Source organism: Rhinolophus sinicus, chromosome 15 (genome assembly GCF_057876585.1).
Source record: "Rhinolophus sinicus isolate RSI-liver-muscle chromosome 15, RSI-T2T, whole genome shotgun sequence".
NCBI lineage: Eukaryota > Metazoa > Chordata > Mammalia > Chiroptera > Rhinolophidae > Rhinolophus > Rhinolophus sinicus.
Window position 1 is genome coordinate 65,450,269 of NC_142515.1, and position 8,852 is coordinate 65,459,120.

Sequence of the window (8,852 nt, forward strand, 5' to 3'; positions counted from 1 at the left end):
TTATTAACTGATTTAGAGAAACTTCAGACCTCCACTACCAAGGTGGGGGATTGTAGGGTCTTTTCCTGGAACAATTGAACCACTCATGGAAAAAGGCCTGCATACCTTGACATTTAAAGGTCACTAATGTCATTGTTGGTGGGCATTCCATCAACCTGCAGTGAAACTCTCCAATACGTAAGCTCTTCCATGCACACACACTAGTTCCAAACCATTTCATCACCTCCAAAGGAGACTGGGGTCCAGGGCTTAATGCAGTCACTCCCACTTCCCCTCCTGACTTTAAATTTGGGAATTGCATTCATTTTCATTTAATATAATTGCTAATGTATTGCATCTCGAGTTCTATTTGTTTTTTTCTCAACATTTATCACAACATACAATTACTTCACTATCATTGACTTACGAACTTTTTCCTGCTTGTCTGTCTCCCTACCAGGCTGCAAGCTCCCTGAGGAGAAGAGCCACCCCAGTGTTATTCATGGTTTCCTCCCCAGAATCTCACACAGTACTTTCCCCAGTTTGTTTTGGTAAACTGAGTTGGATGAACAAACATGAAAGGACTTACTAACCATACAGTTATGTGAACAAAATGACAGCTTCTTACTATAGAATGGATGGAGAGCAGATTTCAACGGGGCCTGTGGTTGTATAATGCTGATTCTAAGAGCATGAATGATAAGTATGCTACCTGGGTCCCCATCCCCCCACGGGCATCCTGGGAGTCAGGCAGGATGCATGACTGCATGGTTTCTTAGCTGGAGGGGAGCAGAAACAAAGATGGAAATACCCTTCTTTACTCTTCCCCCTCCCCACCCCACATGAAGTTTGGTTTGATCCTCAGGATTCTCATTCTCCGTTGCATTTCTGTACCCTTCTACCCTTCTGTTATCTCTGGTTTGAGCCCTGAGAATAAATTTCTTGGTCAAACTCTTCAATCAGGTACTTACAAAGGACCTGGCTGCAGGAATGACAGGAACCAGACTTCAAAGAGTTTTCCAGGAGCCCAGGAAAGTAAAGGCTTTTCCTGCAGTTCCTCGAGCCAAGGAATTAAGGAGAGGCTATGGGTCACGGAGCTACAACTTTGTGAGTAGGAATTCCAGGGCTTCCTCTAGGACCGGCGGGGAGACCAGCTTCCTTCGCGCAGAAGCCGCCCTTGTCTTTCCATGTTGACTTTAGAGCCTTTTTTCCATCCCTGAGAACTGCCCTTTCCCTTCGGAAGAGAGTCCCACCTCCCCAGCTGTTGCTTTAAGCACCATTTTCTTCCCAACGACCTCTGTCCGAAGGTGTCCTGAGGCGTCACAGGCCTGTTTGCCTTGTCCCTGGTCACCGATGATGCATTAAGGAGCACGCCGCAGTCACTGCCAGCCTCCCGCACAACGCCAAGGCCCACAGGGGGAGCCACCATAGTTATTTAGAACAAGTAGCGAGCATGGATCGTGGGCGTCCCTAGGCTCAATACATAAAGTTTAAAAGAGACATGTGTGTCCTGCAACAACTCAAGTGCCATCCAACAACTTGAGTGCCAACAACTCAAGTTTGCATTCAAGATAAAAACCGAAAGCAGAAAACCACTGGAGACCTACCACTCTGTGGCACGCAGTGCCCTCCCCATAGATTTCAACCATCCTCTGTCTCCGCTGGACTCTTCTAAGCAGAAGCTTCCGGGCTTCTTCTCCAAGTGGCACCGCCGGTCAGGAGCTGAAGTAGCCGCCTCCCTGGTTTCTCAAAGCAGCTTCTCTGGACCCCTTTCCTGCCACGTTGTGTTCTCTTCTCCACGTTCTACCACTTTAACATCATCATCATCAGTTCTGTTACCTGCTGGAAACTTTCACATGTATTAATAATGTTCTTCCTGACAACTCCAAATAGGATTTATTTTTTACTATATTTTACGATATTTAGACAAAGCTTAGCTTGTGGGAGGCACAAAACACACATACAGAAATAAATGAGACCTCAGCACAGCAGAATCTGTGTCCAGCTCCATCACTGACTACCCCAGGCCACCAAAGAGGTGACCTTTCTGTAAGGAGAAATGACACCCAAGCACATATTCAGACTGTTCTGGGGACTCCTCAATGGGTAGAGCAGAGACTAAGTCTTGGTTTACGATAGACTCCTGAAGGAAGTGGACGATAAAGCAATTCAGTTTTGCACAAAATTACTGTATTGAATTTCTATTGAACAGCTTAGTACAAGTTCAAAAGGAAGAGACTAATACTCATTCTAAAGTCACAGAAACAAACTTGTTCTCTACGCTTATTTTGCGCTGACTTCTTTTAACCAGTCTAATGGGCTATTCTAAGGAAAGATATACAGGAAGAAAATGAAATGTATTTATTTATTTTAATTTAAAATGCCATTATTAATTTACATGAAAAATAGTACTGAATAAGAATGATATTTGGCTTTTAGTCTGTTGAGCTTAGCTATGAAATTCACATCTCTCTTCTATAACATATATTGAAAGGTAGGAAAATTCAATTTAATTGATGGACATTATTAACTAATTTGACATATATGCCAAAGCTTGGATGAATGGTGAGTGACAGATGAGCAGTAAGTGTGGGTATGTGATGAGCAGATGACATTCAGGGTGCTCTACAGGGTCTAACACAGAAAATGTGTTTCCACTGATTGAAGCTAACAATTTGTTCTCTGTGAATCTAATGTGAATCTCTGTGAACTAATTCCAAAGCTTCCAGCTCCTGGAGAAGGATGGTGTCTTTTAAAATTTTCTCCAACTCATTGTTTTTTCTAGCTGTTTTAATTTCTGCTTGTTCTTTCAAGGTTCAATTGCTTTTAGATCTTCTTAGGCTCTTGAAGTTTTCATCTGTCTCAGGGTCTCCAGATGTTAACAGAGACAGTATTTCATGGTGTACTCTGTGGCGCAAGGGTAGGTGCCATGTCTTGGTTCTTGTCACTTACTATTTTCTGCTTTGCAGCTTTCTTAGCCTCATATTTCCTTTGATTTTTAAGGGCTGCTTTTGATAATGGCTTATCATTTCCTGCTATTCTTATTTGGGGGTAGTTTCTCCTCAGGCCAGCTTGGAATTGGTGACTGGTTTCTTTCTTACATCTGGGAGTCTATTAACCATTGCAAATTTATGTTCCTTATTGGGTACTTCACTTGGAACCCCTTGGTAAGCTATTGTTTTTGCTGGAAATATTACAGTTCATACATAAATGGCTGCTATGACAGAGCTGGCATGTCAGACCTTGTACCCAATATTAACATACAACCTGGGAACATGCATGGTAGTCAAAATGTGTTACCCATCTGGGTACCAAGCTAAATATGTAGGATCAGAGGTTACTGGTTTAGAAATAAGTTTGTATTTTTAAACATCCCTTGATTATATTTGTCCCTCAGATTTCTAAATCCAGCTAACATTAATATGGGGTTATGAGGGCTAAATAAATTGCATTTAGAACACCAGTTCCAAAGTCAAACACAGTACCACATTTCAAGTTGAAATTGTTACTTTGGCAGACATAAAACCATAAATACCATAAAACTAAGTAGAACTAGAATTGCAAATTATATCATAAATGGGGCTATGTTTTGGTAATTGAATGGATTCAGCACTTTGTCTACTTGCTGCCAGCTAATGCATCATTTGTACACGTAGTAGGAAGTTCCTGTCTTGTCAAATCTCTTCTAGCTATTACAATGCAGCAATATCTTTTTCATTCGGTAGCATCATAACCTTATCAACATTAGAGGAACGGTTGTTGTCGGCAGCGGCGTGAGGTCCACTAAAGTTGGGGTACAGATAAAATCTAACAAATGGAAGAACACTCTTACTCTTTGGAGCATAGAGTCCCCTTGTATCCAAGTGATAATAGACAATAATTAATTTCTTGGAAATGCAAATTACTTGCAATTTTATCAAAACTGTCTTTAAAGAAGTGAGCTTCATTGCTAACATTTCAGGCACAAATAGTTTCACCATCTGAGCAGGATGGATACCAATTTTGCATTTTTTTTCTGGTTGAAAGACTTCAAGTACATCCCAATGTTCACATTACAGAACTACATTTTGAGTCTCCCAGGGGTACATGCATGTGGGAGGGTAAGGCTTCTCTGTTGCCAGGCCACGTTTTTGTTTGTTTTGATAAGTCAAACTGCCTTTGGAGGTCAGAGGAGTGTAGTAATCCAGTATTAGTGAATTGATAATATTTATTGTTTTTTCGTTGCCTTAGCAAACAAGGTCCTACACTTACTAAAGGTATAGATTTTGCAATTTCCCCGAGATTCCCTTGGAAACATTGTGCTTTGTGTAAAATATGGTGATCCATTCAATATAGAGCGTCATTTGGACCCTCAGATGGGTTCATACACTGACGGTCGGGTCTTGGAAACACTTCCCCAGAAGAATGTAGGCTCTGTGAAGGAAGGGAGCTTCCTGGTCTCACTCACCACTGATCCCCAGCCTGTAGCACAGAGCCTGGCACATCGTAGGTGCTCAGTATATATTTGTCAAATGAATGGACTTTTGTCCCTTCCCTAGCTCTTAGTGCCCAGTGTGCTCAGTAAATAGCTACTGAATGAAAAATAAATAGGTGAATGAATCAGTAAATGCATATTTCTATTGTTAATCCTGCTGCAAGTTCCCCCCAGACATGGTGTAGCAGCGCCTGACCACAGAACATCTCTTCTCCATCTTCCCTCCTGGTCCTGTTCACATGACAGCATTGTTTATAACTAGGTTTCCTTTGATCAATTCCAGAACAAGAATGAATCACGTCTAGGTGGAAGACAGCATGACTGTGGAATCCTGAAATATCTCTCTCGGCTTGACTTTTTCACTGACAAAGAAGAGCCTGGGGATGGTGAGCCCTGAATGAGAGAGAAAGTTCTGATTTTCCTTGTTTGTGATTTAGATTGAAACAAAAGCAAGTCCCTGACCTGGTCTTCCCTCTGACCAGGTCTCTTACTCCTGTGCAAAAGGGGAGGCCATGCCAGGAAGGGCACAGCAGTTGCAGAACTCTGTGAATCAGTGGGTCACAAGCCAGCCAGTGTCTGGGGCCAGAGCTGCCTGGAAGCTTGTCAAGTGGTCAACCAGGGAAGGTACGAGCAGCAGTGGAAATGGTTGGAAGAGAAGCAAGAGAACTTGCCACAGCAGCCACCAAGACCTGCCTCCAAACACGCCTGCTGTCTTTCCTTACAGGGCAGAGGTGTTAAACCCTGACCCTCCCCTTTGGAGAACGCGCCTCTTAAGACTGAGTGTAAAGTGGAATGCATCCCTCCAGATCTGACTGCCACCCCTCAGGTCCGAAAGATAAGCCTGGATGAGAAACAAAGGATGCTGTCCTGACTTGCCAGAGTTCCCTCTCCTCACTGCTGGGCCCCGCACATGGAAGAAGCTGTTTGGGCACACCAGGAGGAGTGGATATTCAAAATCATATGTCCAGGTGCTCTGTTCAAGTAGTGAAACAAGGCTCCTCCACGGGAACCCTCCCTCACGTGCCTGTCCTCCCAGGCGCCTGTCTGAGTGGGAGACCCTCTCTTTTCCACCAAGGGCCAGAGTCCTGGTTTGTGTCCTGAAGCTGCTTCACACATTCATGCTTTTAGTCCTTTGGTGTTTAGCTCACTGCTGGTGAAAACTTGGCACACTCCACATCTGCATCTGAGTAACTCATTTGTTTTAAACTTTGGAAACATCTGAAAAATTAAGACAGTGTTAAAATTGTGTGTGTGTAACAGCAGATGGGAGAATCCCTTTCCTTGGCTATTTATAACCTTTCCCAGGCACTAAAAGCACAATCAAAGCACTTTGATTGTGCCGTAACTCGGCCGTAACTCTCCCCATCCAGAACACGCTGAGTGCAGTACTTTCTTGTTTTATGCACTTCCTTGCTCTTAAGTGCTCTCTGTTTGAGTTTCTGATCTGATAAATTTATTTAAAAATTGAGTTTTATTGAAATTTCACAGTTGTCTGAGCTCTTTCTTCTGACCTCTATGGCTGCTTCTCCTTGTCTGTGAATCTGGGCCAGGATGGCGCCTCTGGTCAGGGCCATCAACTGTCACGTGTATTGGCCACTCAAATACAGTTATCCAGGAGACCTTTACACCGCAGGAGAAATATCGTGCGGGAGACGCAAAGTCCTGCACCTTCTGTCCCTTTCACTTCATCCCTGCCTCTTGACAGAAGCCTGGTGCCCAGAAGGTACTGTGTAAATGCTTGTTGAGTGAATGTTCCTGCCTCTAACCTCTGTTCTTTCTGCTGCCCAAGTTCTTAAGATTCTCCAGTTAAATTATGATCTTTCATGGATCTGAGTCTATGAACAAACCCTTTTGTCTTTCCACCTTGCTTTAAGAACTCACATTTTCCAGTTTCACAATGGTAAATTGCGTCCATGTATTTATCTTTGAAATGAAGAAATTGAAAAAGATCTGTAAAGGGGTTGGAAAACTGAAAATGATGCCCTAAACAGTGCTGAGACATAAAGGCAGTTCTGGATGATAGGAGGCATTGCAGCAGCAGTTTCTAGGATTCAGCCCAGAGGGAAGGGACAAGTTTCCCCAGAGAGCTCCTGAACCCCCAAGCTCAGAGCGCAGGGCTGGGAGAAGTGGACCACACAGAAGGCTTGGAGGGAAGGGCCGTGGGGACTCTGCTGAGTTCTATGTAGCTTTCCTTTGCCCATTCTGTGTGTGGAGGAGAAGGAAGATATGTCTACAGTCTCTGAGCCTGAGTGGGCCGGGGTACAGGGAACCTCAGCTGAAAATGGACCATAAATCAGGAAACACCAACCTAATAACTCTGCAGTGAACTCCTAATTCTCCTGGCAGCTGAGGCAGGATAAGCTAAGTTGATATCTATACAGAAGGGAGAATGATCAAAGTTAACTATTAAGTGAAAAGTGACCAGACACAAAAATTATATGTATATACATACAACACATGCACACTCCTGGGAGAATAATTACCACCACACTAACACTGGGTTCAGACTTTTAAATAGATATTCTCTTATGGATGTTTTCTGATTCCTTGTTCCATATGATGGCGTGGTGGCTGATTAGGGTTGCGCTGGTGGTCCATGTTCTGGGAGCCAGCCCCTCGTCCCACCAGCACATTTCATATCCCCATTTTCCTTCCAGTGCAGCTCCATTTCTGCTCTGCAGCCAATCTTTAGGTTGACTATGGTCTCCCAAGAGAGTCAATAGAGTCTTTGGGGGATATTTACATCCCATTGAATATGGTTTGATGTGAGAACCTTTGATTGACAACCAACTTTTAAGTAATGCATTCATTGTGTCAATAGAGGCTGCAAAGGTTTCCCCACTTCTTAGGGGCATGCAGAAAAACTTGGATTTTCTTTTAAGGTTGAATGGAACCCTAGTTCAGCTCCCACGTCCCTGGCCTTCTTTGGCTTCTGCATAACTACTGGGCAGTACTGGCACAGGGTGGAAAGGCAGTCGTGCCTCCTGGTTCTGGGCCACAGGGAATACTAGGTTCTGAGGATTCAGCCGGAGGTTCCAGAAATACCCTGCGGGGACTCTCACCCAGCCAGTCATTGGCTGACTTGGCTGAAGACCCAGTCTTCCTTCAAGGTATTTAGAAAGTGCAGCATGAATGCTTTTGACATGGCCCCAGACATGGGAAAACAAAATGCACCATTTCTCAGGGACAATTCTCGGTAGCAAGTTCATGTCACTCAGGTGTTCCCAACAAAAAAAACGTGCTTGCCTGTCCCTAGAGCATCCTCCATCCTCAACTGCCTGTAGAACAACTGCAGGCATCATTTCTCAGGAGACTTCTGGGGACCAGGAACTACTGCCCAGAGGACAAGGGACAACCAGAGAGTGACCCTGGTTCTGCTTTCTATGAAGAAGAAATTCACACTATCTGAATTCACAGTGTCCTAAGATAATCACTTTTAATAGTCTAGAGCCAATCTTTCATGTCTATTTTTACGAATACACGTGTGTATGTGTGTGTGTACAAACATATACCCTATGATTTCATATAAATGGTTCATCTTCATAGCCACTCTGAGAGGTGTTTTTATTTTTATCCTAATTTTAGAAGGAGCAAATTTAATCTAAGTGAGATTCAGTTGTGCAGGCCACAAAACAACTAAGTGATGGAGCTGGGATTTAAAGCTGAGCACTTCTGAGTTATGGCGACCTCTTTCTGGCATTGGAGCCCTGGGTTGGGGAGTCTGGTGTGAGGCTGGGGTTCCTTGATCCTCAGGGAGACCTCTGCAGGGACATCCCTCCCTATTTTTAACTGCTACACATGGGTTGTAGACCACCCTGTTCCATGTCTACAACCCTCCTACTAGTCTCAACTTGGCTTCTTCTGTATGTCCTTAGTTACAGGATTTCTGTTCAGCTGTACTTGAGGTGATTCTCAATGATGGTTGTTCTGTAGTTTAGTTGTAATTTTGAGGTGGTTGTGAGAGGAGGCAAGCACAGCACTTACCTACTCTGCTGTCTTTACTAGAATATATATATATATATATATATATATATATATACTTTTTTTTTTTTTCTTTTTTTCTTTTTTTTTTTCTTTCTTATTTTAAAAACCTATGGATTTGTTGCATAAATAGTGAGTGTACTCAGGGTTGAACTTCAAGCATTATAGATTAACTAAAGTCTTCTTCAACCATCAGTTTCAATCCCAGCTTCCTTTACAGGGATGACCGTTAGAATTTTCTGTGTTCCCTTCCACATGTTTTCATAGAAATACAGGATGTTATTTTGTGGTTGGTTTAATTATTTTTAGTTGGCCTTTTAAAAGTATAAAAACACTTAAAGCCAAACATTGTCGTTGAATGCAGTTTTAGTTGTAGAACATAGATATTGATATGAAAGTGTCTCCTTTTCATTAAATT

General features: G+C 43.1%; 1 pseudogene; it reads right to left on the reverse strand.

The window, feature by feature from the left end:
- Nucleotides 1–2,669: 2,669 nt before the first annotated feature.
- LOC109433779 (eukaryotic translation initiation factor 2A pseudogene) lies at nt 2,670–6,027 on the reverse strand (annotated as a pseudogene).
- Between the last annotated feature and the right edge of the window lie 2,825 nt (nt 6,028–8,852).